General features: G+C 43.0%; 1 pseudogene across 1 annotated transcript; it reads right to left on the bottom strand.

Moving 5' to 3' along the window:
• Window positions 1-10,102: 10,102 nt before the first annotated feature.
• On the bottom strand, window positions 10,103-13,693 carry LOC110503376 (collagenase 3-like; annotated as a pseudogene). Its single transcript, XR_016491398.1, has 10 exons — window positions 13,498-13,693; window positions 12,890-13,134; window positions 12,530-12,678; window positions 12,157-12,276; window positions 11,927-12,082; window positions 11,685-11,805; window positions 11,451-11,584; window positions 11,120-11,279; window positions 10,437-10,540; window positions 10,103-10,324 (listed from the first exon to the last, which is right to left on the bottom strand). The product of XR_016491398.1 is annotated as a collagenase 3-like (transcript).
• Window positions 13,694-24,462: the final 10,769 nt, after the last annotated feature.

Genomic DNA, 24,462 nt, shown 5'->3' with positions numbered 1-24,462 from the left:
GTGCTTCCTGCTTTAATTTTTGCTTGTAAGCAGGAATCAGGAGGATAGAGTTGTGGTCGGATTAACCAAATGTAGGGCGAGGGAGAGCTCTGTATGCATCTCTGTGTGTGGAGTGCAGGTGATGTAGATTTTTTTCCCTCTGGTTGCACATTTAACATGTTGATAGAGATTTGGTAGAACTGACTTAAGTTTCCCTGCATTAAAGTCTCCGGCCACTAGGAGCGCCACCTCTGGGAGAGTGGTTTCCTGTTTGCCTATTTCCTTATACTGCTGGCTGAGTGTGGTCTTAGTGCCGGCATCTGTCTGTGGTGGTAAATAAATAGCCACGAAAAGTATAGCTGAGAACTCTCTAGGCAAGTAGTGTGGCCTGCAATTTATCATAATATACTCTACTTCAGGCGATCAAAATCTGGAGACTTCATTAGATTTCATGCACCAGCTGTTGTTTACAAATATGCACAGACCGCCCCCCCTCGTCTTACCGGAGTGTGCTGTTTTATCCTGCTGGTGCAGCGTTTATCCCACCAGCTGAATATCCATGTCTTCATTCAGCCACGATTCCGTGAAACATAGAATATTACAGTTTTTGATGTCCAGTTGGTAGGATATTCGTGATCGTACCTCGTCTAGTTAATTGTCCAATGATTGCACGTTGGCGAGTAATATAGACGGTAACGGCAGCTTTCCTAGTTGCCTTCTGCGGGTCCGGACGAGGCGTACTGCTCTTCTTCCTCTGCGTTGCTTCCTTTTGCGAATAAATGGGATGTCTGCCCTGTGGGGTGTTTGGAGAATATCGTGTGAGTCCTGCTTGCTGCTGTTGTTTTTGTTGAAAAAATCTTTGTCTAATCCGAGGTGAGTGATCGCTGTCCTGATATGTAGAAGCTCTTTTCTGCCGTAAGATACGGTTGCAGAAACAAAATAATTTACAAATATTGTGAAAAAAACACATAATAGCACAATAGACCGTAAAACGGTGGCCATCTCCTCCGGCCGCATATACCTCGTTGGCTGGTCCTCGCTACATATTCGTCGCCAGACCCACTGGCTCCAGGTCATCTATACGTCTTTTCTAGGTAAAGTTCCGCCTTACCTCAGCTCACTGGTCACCATAGCAGCACCATAGCAGCACAAGCCGATTCCAGATTTAAATTTTGGATTGGAAAAGCTTAATGTGAGTCTGGGAGGATAGTTTACAGTCTAACCAGACACCTAGGTATTTGTCGTGTCCACATATTCTAAGACAGAACCGTCCAGAGTAGTGATGCTGGACGGGCGGGCAGGTGTGGGCAGCGATCGGTTAAAGAGCATGCATTTAGTTTTACTTGCATTTAAGAGCAGTTGGAGGCCATGGAAGGAGAGCTGTAAGGCATTGAAGCTCGTCTGGAGGTTTGTTAACACAGTGTCCAAAGAAGGGCCAAAAGTATACAAATGGTGTCGTTTGCGTAGAGGTGGATCAGAGAATCACCAGCAGCAAGAGTGACATCATTATACAGAGAAAAGAGTCGGCCCGAGAATTGAACCCTGTGGAACCCCCATAGAGACTGCCAGAGGTCTGGACAACAGGCCCTCCGATTTGACACACTGAACTCTATCAGAGAAGTAGTTGGAGAACCAGGCGAGGCACTCATTTGAGAAACCAAGGCTGTTGAGTCTGCGAATAATTATGTGGTGATTGGCCATGGCCAAAGCTTATGTGGTGAGTCGTAAGCCTTGGCCATGTCGATGAATACAGCTGCACGGTATTGTCTCTTATCTATGGCGGTTATGATATCGTTTAGGACCTTGAGCGTGGCTGAGGTGCACCCATGACCAGCTCGGAATCCAAATTGCATAGCGGAGAAGGTATGGTGGGATTTGAAATGGTCGGTGATCCGTTTGTTAACTTGGCTTTCGAAGACCTTAGAAAGGCAGGGTAGGATAGATATAGGTCTTTAGCAATATAAGTATTGGGGGTCTCCCCCTTTGAAGATGGGGATGACCGCGGCAGCTTTCCAAACTTTGGGGATCTCAGACAATATGAAAGAGAAGTTAAACAGGGTAGTAATAGGTGTTGCAACAATTTTGGCGGATAATTTTAGAAAGAGAGTGTCCAGATTGTCTAGCCCGGCTGATTTGTAGGGAATTGTCCAGATTTTGCAGCTCTTTCAGAACATCAGCTATCTGGAATTGGGTGAAGGAGAAATGGGGGATGCTTGGGCAAGTTGCTGTGGGGGGTGCAGGGCTGTTGACCGGGGTAGGGGTAGCCAGGTGGAAAGCAAGGCCAGCCGTAGACAAATGCTCATTCAAATTCTCAAATATCATGGATTTATCGGTGGTGACACTGTTTCCTAGCCTCAGTGGAGTGGGCAGCTGGGAGGAGGTGCTCTTATTCTCCATGGATTTTACAATGTCCCAGAACTTTTTGGAGTTTGTGCTACAGGATTCAAATTTCTGTTTGAAAAAGCTAGCCTTTGCTTTCCTAACGGCCTGTGTATATTGGTTCCTAACTTCCCTGAAAAGTTGCATATCGCGGAGGCTATTCGATGCTAGTGAGGTACGTCACAGGATGTTTTTGTGCTGGTCAAGGGCAGTCAGGTGCATGCTTATTTAAGATGGTGAGGAAAGCACTTTTAAAGAATGACCAGGCATCCTCTACTGTCGGAATGAGGTCAATATCCTTCCAGGATACCTGTGCCAGGTCTGTTAGAAAGACCTGCTCATGTTTTAGTGTTTTAGGCAGCGTTTGACAGTGATGAGTGGAGGTCGTTTGACCGCTGACCCATTACGGACGCAGGCAATGAGGCAGTGATCGCTGAGATCCTGGTTGAAGACAGCAGAGGTGTATTGGAGGGCAGGTTGGTTAGGATGATATCTTTGAGGGTGCCCCTTCTTTACAGATTTGGGGTTGTACCTGGTAGGTTCATTCATAATGTGTGTGAGATTTAGGGCATCAAGCTTAGATTGTAGGATGGCCGGGGTGTTAAGCATGTCCCAGTTTAGGTCACCTAACAGCACAAACTCTGAAGATAGATGGGGGGCAATCAATTCACATATGGTGTCCAGGGCACAGCTGGGGGCAGAAGGTGGTCTATAGCAAGTTGCAACAAAGAGAGACTTGTTTCTGGAAAGGTGGATTTTTAAAAGTAGAAGCTCAATATGTTTGGGCACAGACCTGGATAGTAAGCCAGAACTCCGCAGGCTATCTCTGCTGTAGATTGCAACTCCGCCCCCTTTGGCAGTTTTGTCTTGTCAGAAAATGTTATAGTTAGGGATGGACATTTCACGGTTTTTGGTGTTCTTCCTAAGCCAGGATTCAGTCATAGCTAGGACATCTGGGTTGGCAGAGTGTGCTAAAGCAGTGAATAAAACAAACTTAGGGAGGAGGCTTCTATTGGCAAAATAGGTATAGTACCCCCCAAAAATTATTCAGGTAACAGTCCTGTGTGGTCTAGACAGCTACCGGTCCTCGGCTAGCAGGCTAGCAGATAGGCATTCAGGGGACGTCGCGACGTGGGAGCCAGTTGAAAAAACCCCTCGGGCGGATTACGTCGGGAGTCCAGTCGTGAAGGAGTGGTGGGGCTCTGTATCGGCAATAAAAGGGGTCCAGGCCAATTGGCAAAATAGGTATTGTAGCCCAAGGAGTGGCTTTGTGTCATGCACAAAGTAGATGTCCTAACCGACTTGCCAAAACTACAGTTTGTTAACAAAACATTTGTGGAGTGGTTGAAAAATGAGTTTCAATGACTGCAACCTAAGTGTATGTTAACTTCCGACTTCAACTGTCAATTTTTCAACCACTCCACTAATTCTTTGTTAAAATTAACAAACTATAGTTTTGGCAAGTCGGTTAGGACATGTCGGTGTTTATTGACTGTACTTTTGTTTATCCCACGTGTAACTCTGTGTTGTTGTTTTTTGTCGCACAGCTTTGCTTTATCTTGGCCAAGTTGCAGTTATAAATGAGAACTTGTACTCAACTGGCCTAACTGGTTAAATAAAGGTGAAATTAGTATATATATTTTTTTAAATAGCCCAATACAGTGGCTTCAAAAGTATTCAACCCCCTTGGCATTTTTCCTCTTTTGTTGCCTTATAAACAGGAATTGAAATTGATTTTTGGGGGGGTTGTATCATTTACACAACATGTCTACCACTTTGAAGATGCAAAATATTTTTTCTGGTGAAAAAAAAAAGAAATTACACACAAAAAAACAGAAAACTTGAGGGTGCATAACTATTCACCCCCCCCCCCCCCCCCCCCAAAGTCAATACTTTGTAGAGCCACATTTTGCAGCAATTACAGCCGCAAGTCTCTTGGGGTATGTCTCTATAAGCTTGCCACATCTTGCCATGGAGATTTCTGCCCATTCTGGTGTACAGCAATCTTTAAGTCATACCACAGATTCTCAATTGGAATGAGGTCTGGGCTTTGACTAAGCCATTCCAAGACATTTAAATAGTTCCCCTTAAATCACTTGAGTGTTGCTTTAGCAGTATGCTTAGGGTCATTGTCCTGCTGGAAGGTGAACCTCCGTCCCAGTCTCAAATCTCTGGAAGTCTACAAACAGGTTTCCCTCAAGAATTTCCCTGTATTTAGTGCCATCCATCATTCTTTCCATTCTGACCAGTTTCCCAGTCCCTGCCGATGAAAAACATCCCCACAGCATGATGCTGCCACCACCATGCTTCAGTGTGGGGATGCTGTTCTCGGGGTGATGAGAGTTGTTGGGTTTGAGCAAGACATAATGTTTTCCTTAATGGCCAAAAAGCTCAATTTTAGTCTCGTCTGACCAGAGTACCTTCTTCCACATGTTTGGGGAGTCTCCCACATGCTTTTGGCGAACACCTAACGTGTTTGCTTCTTTTTTTCTTTAATTAAGCGATGGCTTTTTTTCTGGCCACTCTTCATTAAAGCCCAGCTCTGTGGAGTGTACGGCTTAAAGTGGTCCTATGGACAAATACTCCAATCTCCGCTGTGGATCTTTGCAGCTCCTTCAGGGTTATCTTTGGTCTCTTTGTTGCCTCTCTGATTAATGCCCTCCTTGCCTGGTCCGTGAGGTTTGGTGGGCGGCCCTCTCTTGGCAGATTTGTTGTGGTGCCATATTCTTTCAATTTTTTTATAATTGATTTAATGGTGCTCCGTGGGATGTTCAAAGTTTCAGATATTTTTTTATAACCCCACCCTGAACTGTACTTTTCCACAACTTTGTCCCTGACCTGTTTGGAGAGCTCCTTGGTCTTCATAGTGCCGCTTGCTTGGTGGTGCCCCTTGCTTAGTGGTGTTGCAGACTCTGGGGACTTTCAGAACAGGTGTATATATACTGAGATCGTATGATACTTAGATTGCACACAGGTGGACTTGTATTATGACTTCTGAAGGTAATTGGTTGCACTAGATTGTATATGGGGGCTTCATAGCAAAGCGGTGAATACATATGCACTCACCACTTTTCAGTTACATTTTTATTTTAATTTCACCTCAACAATTTGGACTATATTGTGTATGTTCATTACATGAAATCCAAATAAATATTCATTTAAATTACAGGTTGTAATGCAACAAAATAGGAAAACCGCCAAGGGGGTGGATACTTTTGCAAGGCACTGTACTCTTCTTCTCCATTGTGCATGACACATTGACCACCAACATTCTGTCACTAGGACAATATCTATATTTTAATGTGCACTTTGGTTGTACCTAAGGAAAGTCAGTCTCACCCTCAATTGTATTGTTTGGAATGGCATGTTTGTCCACTGACGCTCCCTGGCGGGTCTGAGGCGGGTCCCTTCTGCTCCACTCAGGCAGAGTGTGGGATTAACAGAAATCTTCAATAATATTCCAACCGGAGAATTCCTTTGTCTTTAGAAATGCAATGGAACGCAGCTACCTCTCACTGGCGCGTGTGAGACTGAGCTCATGGCACTCTGCCAGACCTCTTACTCAATCAGCTCTTATTCTCTCTCCCTGCACAGTAGAAGCCTGAAACAAGGTTCTAAAGACTGTTGACATCTCGTGGAAGCCTTAGGAAGTGCAATCAGACCAAACGTTGCACCCTATATTGGATAGGCAAAGACTTGAAAACCTACAAACCTCAGATTTCCCACTACAGGCCACTAACAAAGTCAACTACTCACAACTAAGGTGGAAAAATAGGCTGCCTAAATATGATTCCCAATCAGAGACAACGATAGATAACTGTCCCTGATTGAGAAGCATACCCGGCCAAAACATAGAAACAGGAAACATAGAAATAAAGAAACTAGAATGCCCACCCTAGTTACACCCTGGCCTAACCAAAATAGAGAATAAAAGCCTCTCTATGGCCAGGGCATGACATCATGACTCTCTGAGTTTGTTACACAAGTGACTCATTGCTGCCTGTGATCAAAAAATAATGTATTTGTGCTTGACAAAGCAGAACTGATAATGCTAATGTTATAAAGTAATCCGCTTTGCCTCTGTGACTGAGACATCTGTAACACCCTCTTCAGTTCAAGTCAAAAGTCAAAGCCCTGTTTTTGGGAAAGAATTGTAATGTACTCACAATGTCTCTTTTCTGGCACTTCTCCATGGGTCTTACTCAGGGACAGCGTTTCAAATTGTGGTTAGAATTTCCCTCCAACTTTTCCTCTGACTCAGAGACCATGACCTGTCCAGCTGGCTGGGCTGGGCCTGATGGGAAAGATAGCTATTGGCTCTGTCAGCATCATATTAGAATGAACTATGTGTGAAAGAATCATTTTTAGAATGGCATTTTATGCAGTACACCATTAGGTATGTGTATTGGAGAATACATCAAATTATAATCTCATTCAATTTACATTCACATTTACATTTGTGTAATCCATCAGATGCTCTTATCCAGAGCAATTTAAAGTAATGAGTGCATAAATGTTCGTACTTCTAATCCAGCCATCTTTATTCAAATCTATACTGAACAAAAATATAAATGCAGCATGCAATAATTTCAACAATTTTCCTGTTCATATAAAGAAATCAGCCAATTGAAATAAATAAATTAGGCCCTAATCTATGGATTTCACATGACTGGGCAGGGGCGCACCCACTTAGGAGCCAGTCCCACCAACTGGGAAGCCAGGCCCAGCCAATCAAAATTTGTTTTTCAGCACAAAAGGGCTTTATTACAGAGAGGAATACTCCTCAGTTTCATCAGATTTCTGGATGACTGGTCTCAGATGATCCCACAGGAGAAAAAGACGGATGTAGAGGTGGTCTGTGGTTGTGAGGCCAGTTGGACGTACTGCCAAATTCTCTAAAACGGCTTATGGTACAGAAATTAACATTCAATTCTATCGCAACAGCTCTGGGGGACATTCCTGCAGTCACCATGCCAATTGCACACTCCCTCAACACTTGACACATCTGTGGCATTGTGTTGTGTGAAAAAACTGCACATTTTAAAGTGGCCTTTTATTGTCCCCAGCACAAGGTGCACCTGTTTAATGATTATGCTGATTAATCAGTTTTTTGATATGCCACACCTGTCAGGTGGATGGATTATCTTGGCAGAGGAGAAATGCTCACTAAAAGGGATGGAAACAAATTTGTGCACATCTTTTGAGAGAAATATACTTTTTGTGCGTATGGAAACATTTGGGGATCTTTTATTTCAGCTCATGAAACATGGGACCAACACTTTACATTTCAAATGTATAGTTTTTGTTCAGTATATTTTATTTCCTGAGATTGGTACATACAAAACATTTAACTACATAAAAGACAGAAACATGAACAAAACATGCCCTGTATGTTAAGAGGGGGTGATTTAATAGTTCAGACAAACTGATTACACAAGAGAGTTATGTTATTATGTGTTTAAGTTGTTTTGTCATATAGGAATTCCTCACACTTAGCCATACCCTCTTTCCAAACCCTATCTAATCCAGCAGGCCTGAAGCGTATTCACTCTCAAAATAATCAGATCCACTAACCGTGCTGTTTGGAAGGGAGTGTGTTGAACTTTGAAGGGCTTGTGACACTCTCAGTAGTGGTGGTCTGAGATGGGAGGAAAAGGGACATATCCTGAGATTGCATGGCCTCTCTCTCTCTCGTTTCCTCGCATCTGGTTTCCATCAGAGGTGCCAAGACTGGAGTTACTTCCAGCAAGACACAATAGAGCACCTTCATGCAGTTAACCCTAGTCGTTGCTTGGTCGTAACTCTGCCTGAAGTGTTTTCTTAACACAACTCATTCTCTCATTAGCATTTTAAAGTAATTTTCTTTAGGAGTTTCATTGTGTTATTGCGCTACATGTTACATTTCCAATTCCACAGTACATTGGGTTCACTGACAGACAGTAAATGGCCGATATCAGTCAGAATCAGGAGGGCAACATTATGAAACATGACCAGATTAGTTTTGTATCATGTTGAGGCCTTGTGGATGTTTTCCTATATCTTCTGAGCTATGGTTATGAGACCTGGAATGACTCCGCAGAGGGACGTTCCACCGGCCAACAACAGCGCCTGTCTCAGAGAAATCAATGACGCAGCTAACGAGGAAATGAGAAGACAAGGGGCCTTCTCTGTAATTGCATCCACATGGTCGAGCTCAAAGATTAAGCTTTTTAAGCCCATGAGCTTCATTACTATTTTTGTTTCAAGTCTTGGAGCCTGTCTGGGACTCAGAAGCCTCATGGTGATTCACTGATGCATCACAGATACCCATTATGTAAAGAATCCCTTCTGATCAGTTCAGCTCAACAACATGTACTAAGAATATACCTACTCGATTGAATCTCTCTTTGCTCACTCTAACATATATATTTGTATCAATAGACTTGATATTATACTTTTTACTATAGGTGTAGGCTATGGATGGCTTGACAGAAGTAACTACAACAGTTGAGCAACATAGGCTGCTAAAGTATGGCACTGATAGGGTTGTCAATATTCCCATAGTTGAGGTAAGAGGCATAGAATGTGGGTCTCAACACAGAGCTTGTCTTGTAAGAATCACAGCATTTAATTAGTTACACATGTTACTCACATGTTAAACCACCATTCAGACTGAGCTCACCGTAAACCACCATTCAGAGCAGAGGAGGCTGGTGGGAGGAGTTATAGGAGGACAGGCTCATTGTAATGGCTGGAATGAGCCCGTCCTCCTATAACTCCTCCCACCTGCCTCCTTTGATTCAGACTGAGCTCACAGTAAACCACCATTTAGACTGAGCTCACATAAACCGTGCTGACGTACTGCCCTCTTGTGGTGTAAACATAGAACTACTGTCTGGCCTATGACAATACAGGGATCTATCCATGTAAAAACAAACAGGAAGGGCACAGAAATTCATAACATACACCAGAATGGCAGAGCTATGCTAATTAAGCTGCCAAGTCATCCCTGTTACAGTATTGATGACAAAGAGGGACTCTTTTGTAGCACTTTGGCAGCTGTGGCTGGTGCTGTGTAGGTGGTTTGTGTGTACTTGTGATTTGTAAGCAGTCTTTTATGTGGTCTGCTCTATATATCTTGTTGACTTCCTGAACACAATGACCTTAGATGATCCAAGACCAACAGACTCTGTGGTAGCATGTGTCCCAAAAATCCCCATCTCTTCCCATCCCTGTCTCCATTTCCCTCCATCTCTTACCAAATTGACCATCGCTTCCCACCTATCTCACCATTTTTTTCCAAACTGGGAAACAGCAACAGCTGTATTTTGTCTTGTTACAGAAAACTCTTATTTTGAGCATGATGTAGGCCTACGCATAAATCTTACAATGTTTGCAAATAAAAAAAACTCATACAATACCATTTGTACTCATTATTTTATTCATGAAAATGTGTCATTAAATTAAGTAGTAAAAACATTCAGTCTATAAAATACATTAGCTCATACTCAAGATTTTGTTTCCTTGACTGCCACCTTTTGGTGGATCTGAAACACAACAATCCAATTTAATTTGCTGGAATCAATATTACTGTAACCTCCCCAAGTACCATTTCTATCTAGAGAGAGATGCAATTACAGTATTCAGTATAACAGAGTGATTTCTATTTCAATATTACAACAAGTGATGTGAATATTGTGCCACCATAAATCAAGACCCTGTATAATGGTTTCTGCATTAGTTCGATGCATAAGCCATCCATTTTACATAACGTTTTCCAGCATCCTTTGAGATGAGTTAGAAATAACAATGACAAGCAGGTGTCCAGCACAAATGACCTATGGGCTACGTTTCCCATAACATAGCAGTAGTTCTCCACCAGTGGATCAGCAGTTGAGAAAGGAGTTTGTCCTAACAATCTGAATGACCTTCCTTGCACTGTAGCTGTATTCAAACTGTGTGTGTTCATGGAAGAAATGCAAATATCCTGCAAGGAGAAACAAGGGTGAATATGTTAGAGCTATTTATTATATATTCAAAGCAAATGCAATGGAAACGTCATAATAAAAACAATATTACAATGTATGATATTGATATACCATATTGATATACAGCAGCATCCACCTCCTCTGCCATTCCAGAGAAATCCATCTCAATGGATCTTGGGAAGCCGCTGTCCATTGTGTTAGTTTTCTCATTATAACTGTCAATAAAACACAACCAAGACTATAACCTGTAATGAACAGTTATGTTTGCAGATAAGATCTCTCAACCAGACCAGACCAGGCTAGACCAGACCAGACAAGACCAGACCAGTCCAGACCAGACTAGACCCATGCCAGACCAGTCCAGACCAGACTAGACCCATGCCAGACCAGTCCAGACCAGACTAGACCCATGCCAGACCAGTCCAGACCAGACTAGACCAGACCAGTCCAGACCAGTCCAGACCAGACTAGACCCATGCCAGACCAGTCCAGACCAGACTAGACCCATGCCAGACCAGTCCAGACCAGACTAGACCCATGCCAGACCAGTCCAGACCAGACTAGACCAGACCAGTCCAGACCAGTCCAGACCAGACTAAACCCATGCCAGACCAGTCCAGACCAGACTAGACCCATGCCAGACCAGTCCAGACCAGACTAGACCCATGCCAGACCAGTCCAGACCAGGCTAGACCAGACCAGTCCAGTCCAGACCAGACTAGACCCATGCCAGACCAGTCCAGACCAGACTAGACCCATGCCAGACCAGTCCAGACTAGACCCTACTGTCCTACCTCCAGTAATCTTCCTCAGAGAACAACAGTGTCTTGCCGGTGACTGGGATGTACACAGCAGCATCCACCGTCCGCACGGTCTTGGGGAGTCCCAGTTTAAAGATGTATTTGGGGTAGCCCTCCACCAGGTTATAGCCATTCAGAGCCCACATTCTAATACCTGGAAAAATATGAAAATTTGTCAACAAAATTAACCTATGCCTCTATACCGACATCAACTTTATTAGATATCTACCGTATACATGACATAAATGAGCAAAGCAGAATTGTAGTTGTATATTCATGATGACAGAGGACTATGTCAGAACAGTGTTGCCAGCATGTAATTCACCACTGAATATGAAGACCATGTCTTTCTCAGGGTACTCATAGGCAGCATCCACTTTGTTGGGGAGGAAGGGCCAGGTGGATTTGATCAGGGTTTGCTCAGGCTCTGCAAACTCGGGATGGAGACGCTAGTAAAACCTGCCATCAAATAGAATACATCAACACACATTCATTTTGTCCATTATAAGCTAATAGTTTTTGCAGAAATGTTTTTTTCACGAATGGTCACACTCCCTACCTGTCTTTGAAGATGATTGTTTCTCCTCTGAGCTCAGTAACAGCATCAAAACTCAACATGGGGTCACATTTGTTTGGGGCATCTGGCTTCGGCTTCACTTTCCTGTGCCTGGGGTTCGGGCCTATAGGATTGAACGACATAATGAACATTTTACAATATGACACAAGTGTATGGAATTATATTCATTATTTCATTTTCTGTCTACTTCTGTTTCTGTTTGGGTTAATAACTGGAACACTGACCATGAAGAGCTTGAATGCCGGTGATATCATCTTCAGACAGTGGGTTACCCTGGCTATAGGAGTAGACTGGGTACATCAGAGCCCCAGGATCAGTAGAATGGGACAAGCCAAGGGAATGGCCAAACTCATGGGTGGCCACCAGGAAAAGGTTGTAGGCTACAGGGGAGGCAATATGTTTTTGTCATGTCATACATTTACCTGATCCCCACATAAATGGACAAAATATTTACCGTCTTTTGACCAATGTTCATCTTCATCAAAGTGTGTGTCTCCTCCAATGTCTCTGCCAGGGGCATAGGCATGGGCTAAGAGACCGTCAGGGCCGTCGAAGGGGTTGAAGTCTCCATGTTCTAAAGACAAGGAAAGGGCAGGGAGAAAATGATGTTTGAGGATGGTTTCAGTAAGTGTTCCCAGCATGCCAGCATTCAGTTAATTTCTTCTATGACGAGGTCTTGCACAACTCTAAACAAGGATCACTGAATGTTTAACAAAACTACAGTACAATGATCAAACTAATCAAGATATTCTCCAAATATTATGTATGTATAGTCTTACTGAGAAAAATGTATCAACTTGTAGGCCAGAATAAAGAAATGGGTCTACCTTTGGTCCCAAATAAAATCATGATGTCAGCCTTCCCCTCATGCAGTTTCTTGAAGGTCAGAGGAGTGACGTCAGCCCAGATGCTGAAGGCGTTACGGATAGCTCTGTCCACATCAGCCTTCTTCAGATCAGGAGTATAATTCACTACTCTGAATGACCATTCAATGAGAGGAACCATATCTTAATTCAAAAGAGACTTGACAAGTTTTATTTAAAGAAATGAGAGATGATAATATCCATTGAATCCAAGGTCATGTGGTGTATGTGGATTACATTAACATTATTACACCAATACCATAAATAATTAACCAATTAGGGTTATGAGACACTATATCACTCAGAGTGTTTGAGAAGCCTCACCTGAAGGTCACAATGGTGTTCTGCCATTTGAGGTGTCGGGGGAAGTGGTTGTATTCCCCCACGTCAGGGACACCACACCTGGCCATGCTCATCAGCTCCTGGGTGTTAGCGTCCAGGCTCCCCGTCACCTGGAGGTTGAAGAAGGACTGCATCTCCCTGATCTTAGCCTGCATGGCGTCTGAAGACCTGTCGGTCTTTGTTCCCTGAAGTCCAGCTCGAAGGTTGTAGAACCTGCGGAGGTATTTCTGAAGAGGAAAGCAATAGCATAAGTTAACAGCTTCATGATATGTAGCTGTTTAAGCATAGTCATATGGAATGGATGTAATAAAAACAAGTGGCAATGTAAGGAGCAAATTCACAAATGAAACAGTTTAAAAGTGTTCAATTTGAGAGGTTATAGTATTTCAACATCTTCTGGCATTGTCTAATTAACAATTTTGTTTAAATAAAACAATGATACTTTTGTTTATACTATAAATGATTGCATTCATCCTTACTTAGAGTATAGGGATAACTGTTAAATCAATAATAAAAAGATAAATATTCAGGGAACCAAACAGACATCGATAAACAAAAGGACATCAGACCCACAGCTTAAGTTTTCTTACCTCGGCTAATAGCCACTTTTTAGTCTCCTCCAGTGATGATAGAGGCATAGCAAATGACTGAGCAACCACCACAAGGAGCAGTAAATCTGTGATTTCCATCTTGTCTTGTCTTGGTGGCGTCCAGGAGCCAAGACTGTATTTATACTGTGTGTTTTAGTGTTTTTTCTAAGTGTGTGTGATTCATGTAAAAGTAACTGGCCACTTCCTCCTCAAAGACTGGCTGAAACTGCTGGTAGGTCAGAAAATGGAGTGCTTGTGGTTTAGTAAACTGCTTTGAACACACCCGAATATGCAGTGATGTCACATTGTTTTTGCCAAATGTTCATGACAATTTATTTTTGTCAATGATAACAAATGGCAAGTTACCAGTCTCATAACTTTTGTGTTACTATTTTCTGTTCTTCAAAAGAGAAATACATCTAAATGTCTGTATAACTAAAAAAAGTATATTTGGCTTTACAGAAGAAAGTGAATTAAATATTTGATCTTAAATGGTCAAGTACATACATCTTGATGAGTACACATTCAACTTTCAGACACCCATGACTGTGATACACTTCCATGTTATTTTTTGTTGTTGTTGAGCAAGACAGAGGATGACAGTTGGTGGCGATAGATAAATCAGTTAAAGGGATAATCTACTCGAAATACAACCCAACCTAATTTTCCACGTGCTGGTAACTTGGCAGGACAGAATGTATGGATAAGGCTAGCCTGTGTTTTGTAGAAGCAGAGTTTAAGTACTGGGGCAGGGCAGGTTAAGGCATGCCGCATACCCTGTCACTTGTATGTCTGCTGCCTCTGTGAGTGTGTGTGTGTCTGTGTGTGTCACCACTTGTGGTCATCTGTCTGCTGTAACAATGGAATTCCTGAATCCAGACTCTGAGCCAAGAGGAGTATTTTATGGCAATTCACAAGTAACATGACAATTAAGCAGCCTTACAACAGGCATGTAAAGAACAACCTTAACTGCAATTAACCCTACGTTTGTGACAGAGTTCATTGGGGTTAAAAGCTTGCCAAACATACACAGTGCACCTGTTGGAGATGCTGTTAAAGTCTAATATTGGTATTTATGAATATAGGCTGATGCTATTATACCTATATCACTGTTTTATCGCAGATACATGTGGCTATGTTGAGAGAGAGCATGAGCCAAACTGTTTTAGACTGTGGCAACAGAGCCACTGAGCTGAGTCATATTGAGGGGAAGGTTGCTGTAGGATTTTTGCAACTAACTAAGATGGTCACCCACATTAACAAACACAACTAACTAAAACATAAATAATACATCCAATTAAAACATTAACGTATCCAATAATACCTTTAAATCACTGATGGTAGAATGATACAAAAGATATTTGCCTTTAAAAATGCTTATTTATTGATTAGAGGGGAACAATGGGGTCTTTAAATAACAATGCAATTTACAACTTGATAAGAGCTATTGATAAGAGCTAGGTAAATGAGTAATCCGTTTGAATAAGGGAATTGTAAATAAAAATGACACTTATTTTATATATACCAGTCAAAAGACACACCTACTCATTCAAGGGGTTTTCTTTATTCTTACTATTTTCTAAATTGTAGAAAAATAGTGAAGACATCAAAACAATAAAATAACACATATGGAATCATATATTAACCAAAAACGTATTAAACATATAAATGTCGTAACATCTACTTGGATCTATCTACTTGGATCGGATTCTGCCCCAAGAGGTTTCTAAATGTATTTTTCCCAAGGGGTGCTTTCGAGAGATACCCCTCATGAATGATTGCGTTGCAGCTAGCATTAGGGGAAGACAGTGTGGTCAGTGGAGGAGGCACGGTGGCCTGTGACCATGCCTGGTTGGTTTTCCAATCCATCAATGGGAGTTACCGATCCATCAAGTCTGCTCCAAGTAGCAGGGTTACAGTTTCGAGGCTGGTAACATACACAGGGTGAACGAGCGATACGTCCTTGAAGTGCAGTTTCAGCATGACTCTCAATGTAGCAGCTAACCGATAGCTGCAGCTGTACATAGTCTATCGGTAAATAGCCCACCCAATTTACCTACCTCATCCCCATACTGCTTTTATTCATTTACTTTTCTGCTCTTTTGCACACCAGTATATCTTCCTGCACATGACCATCTGATAATTTATCACTCCAGTGTTAATCTGCTAAATTGTAATTATTCGCCTACCTTTTTTTTCTACTGTGTTATTGACTTGTTTATTGTTTACTCCATGTGTAACTCTGTGTTGTTGTCTGTTCACACTGCTATGCTTTATCTTGGCCAGGTTGCAGTTGTAAATGAGAACTTGTTCTCAACTAGCCTACATAAAGGTGAAATAAAAAATAAAAATAAAAATAAATATGTGAGAGACGAGGTAGTCTGAGTGATCCCTCGAAGTGTAGTGTCGCATTGTTCCACTTTTAACCAACGTTTAGTTGGCTTCAAAGCCCCTTTGAGATCATCTAACAATGTTTGAGAGATGAGTGATATTGACGCACCCGAATTAATCAATTAGCGCATGACAAGTTAAGCAGTCCTCCAGGACTGTTTCCAGGTATGGCCGTTTAGATTCGTGGTTAGTGGACATATTCCCCACAAACTGGAGTGGTCGTTCGCAACGAAGTGATGTGCGATTTCTGTTCAAGGTGGAACCAGATTGATTTTTCAGATTTTGAGTGGGCTTGACTTTAACGAAACGTTTGACTTTTTTCTTCGCAACCTTTGTATCAGAGTCTATAGACAAAGCCCGGGAGCTTATTTCTTGATCAAGCGAGCCCTGGATAGGGTCTTGAATGAGAGCGGGAGAAATTTGAATTTTAATGTCCTTGCTATGGGTGTTAATTCCTGCGGACCTGGTGTCTGGTAATTCCTCGTCTAGTTCTTGTGACTTATATTTTACCCTTTCCTCAAATTGTTCTCGCTTTAGTTCTTCACGTAGTGGAACTTCTGGAGAACATTGGTCTATGTTTTGATCGTCCTTCAACCCTTTGTTACCCTTGTGCTCTGACACTTTTTGTGGGTTGGGTGCAGGAACGTAGCGAACAGGTCGATTATAGCGGTAGTCGTTTTGATGAAGACGTACTTTATTTACGTAGTTATTTCGACCGTGGAGGTTATTGGAATCATGGTTTCGTGATAGAAACTGTTGTTGTGCGTCATCTCTCAACGCTCCAATACCTGATAATGCAACCTCTAACTGGAGTGAGTGTTCCTGGTCAAACTTCAAAACCGAGTGGTCAGGGCTCTTAGCGTTGTGAACTTTTGATCAAAAGCTGTGCTTGCAAGCTCTCTGAGTTGTAAGATAGGCAAGCCAACGTGGGCGGCAGGGCCCAAGTAGGTAATGAAGGTAGGATACATATTCGACAGGAACATTTGTTTAAAAGGTAACAGGTCTTCCATGCCTGTTTCAGTGAGTAGGCCAAAGTAAGCTGAACGAAGCCTATGATAGTAAGCTTGTGGGTGTTAGTTCCGAGCTTGTTTGACGGTGTTAGCCAGTGAGCTATGGTGTTTGTGAGTCGCAGAACCACTGAATTCTAATTTCAAAGCTGTGGCAAGTTTAGCGTAGTCATTTAGCACGTGTTGCTGTTGAAGACGAATTAACCTTGTCACTTGTCTATTCGACGTTCGCTTCAACAGGTAACCAATGTCAGAACCCTTAGCGTTCGGGTAGCCATCCAACGCGTTCTCTATGTCAGCTAGGAACGTCTCAGTATCGTGTGGCTGACCTGGAACGGGGTCAAAGGTGGGGAAATTATTGGTGAGTTTGTCAAGGTATTCCGCTCCAAGCGGGAGGAGAGGGTTGGCTTCATCCTGTGGAGAGATTGGGGCCGAAAGGCCAAGAGGAGAAGCCAAGCCTTGTTGTTGTTAGCAAAGAGGCACAATATTACTCAGTGCCGGATGGACAAAAAGGAGAAGACTGCAGGACACATGAGGGAGGCAAGGTCTGAAACCTATCTTCTTTACTCCTGTGAGTACAGGGCTCCGGTTGCTTGGATTGGTAGTCACGCTGTAGAGCGTGACCATTCTGGACTTCCTCCAGATGGTGCCTAAGGGTGGTATTCTGCTGTTTTTTTCCCTTTGTTGTATTTCTGTGTTTGGCCTGGTATGGTTCTCAATCAGAGGCAGCTGTTGATCGTTGTCTGATTGAGAATCATACTTAGGTAGCCTGTTTTCCCCATTTTGGTTGTGGGTGATTATTTTCTGTTTTGTGCGTATTCCTTACAGAACTGTTTCGTTTTCCCTCTTCATTATTTTTGTAATTTCAATGTTCAGTTTATTTTGTTTATTAAAATGAACACTTACCACGCTGCACCTTGGTCCTCTTCTCCTTCACCTGATGAAAACAGTTACAGAATCACCCACCAAAAAAGGACCAAGCAGCGTGGTAACCTGGAGCAGAGGGTCTGGACTCCTGGAATTGGGAGGAGATTTTGGAGGGCAAGGGACCCTGGGCACAGGCTGGGGAATATCTCCGCCCCAAGGAAGAACTGGAGGCAGCAAAAGCTGAGCGGCGGTGATATGAGGAAGTAGCACGGCAGCGCGACAGGCACGAGAGGCAGCCCCAAATTATTTGGGGGGAGGGGCACATGGGGAGTGTGGCGGAGTCAGGTTGGAGACCTGAGGCAGCGTTGTACTGGTCAGGCACCGTGTTATGCGGGGGAGCGCACGGTGTCGCCGGTACATGCTCATAGCCCAGAGCGCTATAGGCCAGCCCCCCGCAAGTGCCATGCGAGAGTGGGCATCCAGCCAGGGCGTGTTGTGCCGGCTCAGCATGTCTGGTCTCCGGTACGCCGTTTCGGCCCAGGGTATCCTGCGCCGGCTCTGCGTGCTGTGTTTCCGGGGCGCTGGGAGGGTGCAGTGCGTCCTATGCCTACGCTCCACCCGTGCCGGGTGAATGTGGGCATTGAGCCTAAGGGAGAGGTGCGAGTAGTATGCACCAGATCTCCAGTGCTCACCCACAGCTTGGTTCAACCTGTGCCTGCACTCTGGATGGTCCGGGCTAAAGTGGTCATTCAACCTGGAGGAGTGGTGCCAAGGCTGCGCACCAGAGCTCCAGTGCTCCCCCACAGCCCGGTCCATCCGGTGCCTCCTCCACGCACCAGTCCTCCTGTAGGTCTCCCCAGCCTGGTGGTCCTGTGGCAGCCCCACGCACCAGGCTGTCTCTCCGTCTCCTCTCTCCAGGCCATGTCCGGGACTGCCAAAGCCGCCCGTCTGTCCTGAGCTGCCAGAGCCGCCCGTCAGTCAGGAGCTGCTGGAGTCGCCCTTCACTACGGTGCTGCCAGAGTCTCCCGTCTATTCCGGGTCCGCTGTTAGGGTCCCCAGTACGAGGTCGGCGGCGAGGGTTTCCGCTCCGAAGGCGCCACTTAAGTGGCCCAAGACTATGGTCCATATCTCGATATGGTCCATATATCCATATCCCGCTGTAATTGCAATGAGACCTTGGTTGAAAATCTGCCACCTCCAGAAAAAAAACAGGAAGTGGAATTTCTCAGGTTTTTGCCTGCTATATGAGTTCTGTTATACTCACAGACATAATTCAAACAGTTTTAGAAACTTTAGAGTGTTTTCTATCCAATACTAATACTAATATGCAAATATTAGCAACTGTGACTGAGGAGCAGGCCGTTTGATATGGGCACCTTTCATCCAAGCTACTCAATACTGCCCCTGCAGCCATAAAAAGTTAAGCACCATAGATCAAAGCTGGATGAAACCCAAACACTGTTGTGCTCAAAATATATCTTCATGAACAAAAAGGCACAGGGCGGACGCAAAGTGCAACATTTAAGTACTCAGGAAATAGTAGGAGAGATTCCTCTCAAGAAAACAAGTAACATTTACAATGAACGACAAAGTCAAATGGCAGAGGGAGTATATATACAGTGAATGAGTGAGCATTGGAACCAGTTGTGTGTAATGATGACGAGACAAGTCCGGGTTGATGAGTGTGGGGTGTTTGCCAGCAGTAGGTTCGGCAGCAGATTTAAATGCCGGTGACGCAGAACACCTGAGTTGGACAGGAGGGGGAGCCAAAGTGAAGACTTGTGTGACACCCATGTTCTTCAGCCTAATCATTTTGTCTATTTTCCCCTCTTAATTTCGCTGACTGTTTTGACTTGCTAGTACACATGTAGCCCATAGCCTGTTTTAGTGAAATGTCATCATTGAATGTTATAAGAGCTTTCTTTGTCTGCTTATATGCCCCCTTTATTTATCAAATGGTTCTGACTTGGTGGATAGGGAGATTACTGTAAGAACTGCCCAGGTTCTGAATTATTTCGTTGTACATTTCAAAAGTGCTGAACAAATTGTTATATTGACTACGTCCGTCTAAGCTCGATCATTTACAAATTGCCTCTTATCTGCTCAGGGCTCCCTTTTGGCATAGTTGGAACATCTCAATTGTCAGTAGTCTACAAAATTTGTTTTAGCAAGTCAGCCATATCAGCTTTGTTTTAAAAAAAGGCAGTAAATAAGGCTAATTGAACTGTTTCGCTGATAGCCAGGCATAGTAGTGGTAAGGATTCACTCCATGGTGTTGAAAAGATGTAGGCCCTAACAGTTTGTGGGCACCGTTTGTCACTGTTATGGTGCAATTCATGTATTGATTAGTGTTGTGTTGTACATTGGCTTTGCTGGCATGCATAAAATAAATAAAAAAATGTGAGTTTACCCCACCAGGATTTACATGCTAAAATTACCATTGCAAACAGCATGCTCTACCAACTGAGCCACACAGCACCACAGGACCAGAATGGTTATCTAAATGTTAGAGAGAGACAGGGCAATAAAAGATCCAGTGTAATAATAATCTATACTGGGTCATACTGGGTTCTGGTCCAGGTCACATTTAAGGGCAATTCTGCCACTTTTCAACCTCATATTCATTTTCTCCAGCACTTCACCAGAGTCTACACATGTGGAAAAAGGTGCGTTTCCATGACTTGTGGTTAAAAATATAAGAAAAGTCTTAATAAATGTTTCTCTGTGACTCACAGGGTATAACTAAAGGGAAACAACATTGATTTAATCAGTTAGAACACATCAGTCACACTATCATTAGAGACAGCAGCAAGGACACTTCTTTCATAAAACTATATATATACACTGAACAAAAATATAAACGCAACATGCAACAATTTCAAAGATTTTACTGAGTTACAGTTCACAGAAGGAAATCAGTCAATTTAAATGAATTAATTAGTCCCTAATCTATGCATTTCACATGACTGGGTAGGGGCACAGCCATGGGTTGGACTGGGAGGGCCCACCTACTTGTGAGCCAGGCCCACCCACTGGGGAGCCAGGCCCAGCCAATCAGAATGGGTTTTTCACCACATAAGGGCTTTATTACAAATAAGAAATACCCCGCAGCAGCTTATGGTAGAGAAATTAACATTTCATTCTCTGGAAACAGCTTTGTTGGACATTCCTGCAATCAGCATGCCAATTGTATGCACCCTCAAAACTTGGCATTGTGTTGTGTGACAAAACTGAACATTTTAGAGTGGCCTTTTATTTTCCCCAGCACAAGGTCCACCTGTGTAATGACCATACTGTTTATTAATCAGTTTCTTTTTGCATCTGGAAAATTTCTGGGATCTTTTATTTCAGCTCATGAAACATGGGACACTTTACATGTTACATGTTACATGTTGCCTTTATATTATTGTTCAGTATGAATAATCGACAGGATGCTTTGTAATTGATTAATGAAGTCTGCAGACATAGACAAGCTAAGATGTTCTGTTTATGATATAGTGTGTGTTTTTAGCTTAAGTATTAACTATTAGAACAAATATGGGAGAGGACAATCTGAATGCATTCTCAATCACGTCCCCTTGACTGAAAGGAAAACTGGAAAAGTAGTTGTCATTGTCCGCAACAATCCGTTCATTATGTCACAGTTTCCCAGCTTCACCATCTACATCATTTAGCAGATGCTCTTATCCAGAGTGACAATGGCTGCATTCATAGAGGCAGCCCAATTCTGATATTTTTTCCACTAATTGATCTTTTGAGCAATCAGCTCAGCAGTGAAATAGATGTGAAAAGATCTGTTACTTGTCAAAAGACCAATTATTGGAAAAAATATCAATATTGGACTGCCTGTGTAAACAAAGCCAGTCAATGCATTCAAATAAGGTAGGTAAAACCACAACAAATGAGTCATTAGAAGTAAACATTCCTGGGTGGCTCAGTGGTCAAATGCACAATAGTGCTAAGGTTTGAAACTAGATTGTGTCACAATCAGCTGTAACCGGGATCCCCATAGGACAGCGCAAACCCAGGGAAGGGTTCGGAAGGTATGACTTTCCTTGACTCATTGTGCTCTAGTGACTACTTGTGACAGGGCCAGGCGCCTGAAAACTGACTCTGGTCGACAGTCTAACGGTGTTTACTTCTAAACATTGGTGCAGTTGACATCCGGGTCAAGCGAGAAGTGTGATAAAAAGTAAGCGGGCAGGCAGGTCATGTTTCAGAGGACGTATGACTCAACCTTCGCCTCTCCTGAGTTGATTGAGGAGTTGCAGAGATGCACCAAAGGACCTAATTTGGTGAGAAACATGGGGGAGGGGGAATACGCTCAAAAATATATACAGTGCCTTGCGAAAGTATTCGGCCCCCTTGAACTTTGCGACCTTTTGCCACATTTCAGGCTTCAAACATAAAAATATAAAACTGTATTTTTTTGTGAAGAATCAACAACAAGTGGGACACAATCATGAAGTGGAACGACATTTATTGGATATTTCAAACGTTTTTAACAAATCAAAAACTGAAAAATTGGGCGTGCAAAATTATTCAGCACCCTTAAGTTAATACTTTGTAGCGCCACCTTTTGCTGCGATTACAGCTGTAAATCGCTTGGGGTATGTCTCTATCAGTTTTGCACATCGAGAGACTGAAATTTTTTCCCATTCCTCCTTGCAAAACAGCTCGAGCTCAGTGAGGTTGGATGGAGAGCATTTGTGAACAGCAGTTTTCAGTTCTTTCCACAGATTCTCGATTGGATTCAGGTCTGGACTTTGACTTGGCCATTCTAACACCTGGATATGTTTATTTTTGAACCATTCCATTGTAGATTTTGCTTTATGTTTTGGATCATTGTCTTGTTGGAAGACAAATCTCCGTCCCAGTCTCAGGTCTTTTGCAGATTCCATCAGGTTTTCTTCCAGAATGGTCCTGTATTTGGCTCCATCCATCTTCCCATCAATTTGAACCATCTTCCCTGTCCCTGCTGAAGAAAAGCAGGCCCAAACCATGATGCTGCCACCACCATGTTTGACAGTGGGGATGGTGTGTTCAGCTGTGTTGCTTTTACGCCAAACATAACGTTTTGCATTGTTGCCAAAAAGTTAAACTTTGGTTTCATCTGACCAGAGCACCTTCTTCCACATGTTTGGTGTGTCTCACAGGTGGCTTGTGGCAAACTTTAAACAACACTTTTTATGGATATCTTTAAGAAATGGCTTTCTTCTTGCCACTCTTCCATAAAGGCCAGATTTGTGCAATATACGACTGATTGTTGTCCTATGGACAGAGTCTCCCACCTCAGCTGTAGATCTCTGCAGTTCATCCAGAGTGATCATGGGCCTCTTGGCTGCAGCTCTGATCAGTCTTCTCCTTGTATGAGCTGAAAGTTTAGAGGGACGGCCAGGTCTTGGTTACACACAGGTGGATTGTATTTATCATCATTAGTCATTTAGGTCAACATTGGATCATTCAGAGATCCTCACTGAACTTCTGGAGAGAGTTTGCTGCACTGAAAGTAAAGGGGCTGAATAATTTTGCACGCCCAATTTTTCAGTTTTTGATTTGTTAAAAAAGTTAGAAATATCCAATAAATGTCGTTCCACTTCATGATTGTGTCCCACTTGTTGTTGATTCTTCACAAAAAAATACAGTTTTATATCTTTATGTTTGAAGCCTGAAATGTGGCAAAAGGTCGCAAAGTTCAAGGGGGCCGAATACTTTCGCAAGGCACTGTATATCCACAGTAAAACGACTTCTATATCAACATAACCTGAAAGGCCGCTCAGCAAGGAAGAAGCCACTGCTCCAAACCGCCATAAAAAAGCCAGACTACGGTTTTCAACTGCACATGGGGACAAATATCGTACTTTTTGGAGAAATGTCCTCTGGTCTGATGAAACAAAAATAGAACTGTTTGGCCATTATGACCATCTTTATGTTTGGAGGAAAAAGGGGGAAGCTTGCAAGCCGAAGAACACCATTCCAACTGTGAAGCACGGGGGTGGCAGCATCATGTTGTGGGGGTGCTTTGCTGCAGGAGGGACTGGTGCACTTGTGCACTTCACAAAATAGATGGCACCATGAGGAGGAAAATTATGTGGAATTATTGAAGCAACATCTCATGCTTGGTCACAAATGGGTCTTCCAAATGGACAATGGCCCCAAGCATACTTCTAAAGTTGTGGCAAAATGGCTTAAGGACACCAAAGTCAATGTATTGGCGTTACCTTCACAAAGGAGCGGCAGGTACCTTAGTGGTTAGAGTGTTGGACTAGTAAACGAACCCACTGTTCCTAGGCTGTCATCGAAGATAAGAATTTGTTCTTAACTGACTTGCCTAGTTAAATGAAGGTTAAAAACAAATCCCTGACCTCAATCCCATAGAAACTTTGTGGGCAAAACTGAAAAAGCATGTGCAAGCAAAAAGTCCTACAAACCTGACTCTGTTACACCAGCTCTGTCAGGAGGAATGGGCCAAAATTCAACCAACTTATTGTGGAAGGCTTCCTGAAACGTTTGACCCAAGTTAAACAATTTAAAGGCAATGCTACCAAATACTAATTGAGTGTATGTAAACTTCTGACCCACTGGGAATGTGATGAAAGAAATAAAAGCTGAAATAAATCATTCTCTCTACTATTGTTCTGACATTTCACATTCTTAAAATAAAGTGGTGATCCTAACTAACATAAGACAGGGAATTTTT

This window comes from Oncorhynchus mykiss, chromosome 24 (assembly GCF_057628025.1).
Source record: "Oncorhynchus mykiss isolate SJ-2025 chromosome 24, ASM5762802v1, whole genome shotgun sequence".
In the NCBI taxonomy this organism is placed as follows: Eukaryota; Metazoa; Chordata; class Actinopteri; order Salmoniformes; family Salmonidae; genus Oncorhynchus; species Oncorhynchus mykiss.
This window is presented reverse-complemented; position numbering and strand designations above follow the sequence as displayed.